Source organism: Leptonychotes weddellii, unplaced genomic scaffold (assembly GCF_054177405.1).
Source record: "Leptonychotes weddellii isolate Sample4059 unplaced genomic scaffold, ASM5417740v2 HiC_scaffold_110658, whole genome shotgun sequence".
NCBI classification, from domain to species: Eukaryota; Metazoa; Chordata; class Mammalia; order Carnivora; family Phocidae; genus Leptonychotes; species Leptonychotes weddellii.
In genome coordinates, this window is record NW_027688052.1 from 1 (window position 1) to 363 (window position 363).

At 46.6% G+C, this 363-nt stretch overlaps 1 pseudogene; it reads left to right on the top strand.

Annotated features, from left to right (window-relative positions):
* Window positions 1–177: 177 nt before the first annotated feature.
* On the top strand, window positions 178–218 carry LOC145718130 (small nucleolar RNA U3; annotated as a pseudogene).
* Window positions 219–363: the final 145 nt, after the last annotated feature.

Genomic DNA, 363 nt, shown 5'->3' on the forward strand with positions numbered 1-363 from the left:
CCATGATAAGCCCCCAAATATCTGTACCCTGGTACGCAGTCGAGAACTCACCTCTGGTTCATAAGTTGCACATCTTCTGGAGAAGATCTACCATGGCTCCACTAAGGCCAGTGAATATGAGAGGTGGCACCTCCATCCTGTCCATACTGAAAGCAATATCTTATATATTGCCATCAAAAGACTATACTTTCAGGGATCATTTCTATAGTTTGTTACATATTGCCATCAAGCATGGATGGAAGGAAGGCACCAAGATCGCCAAAGGGGATGCCATGCCCGACAGCCTGCAGATATTGTTTGAGTACTCAAGGAACAGCCCCATGCCTTTTTGGTATAAGGCATCAGTAGGCTGTGCCGTGCTCC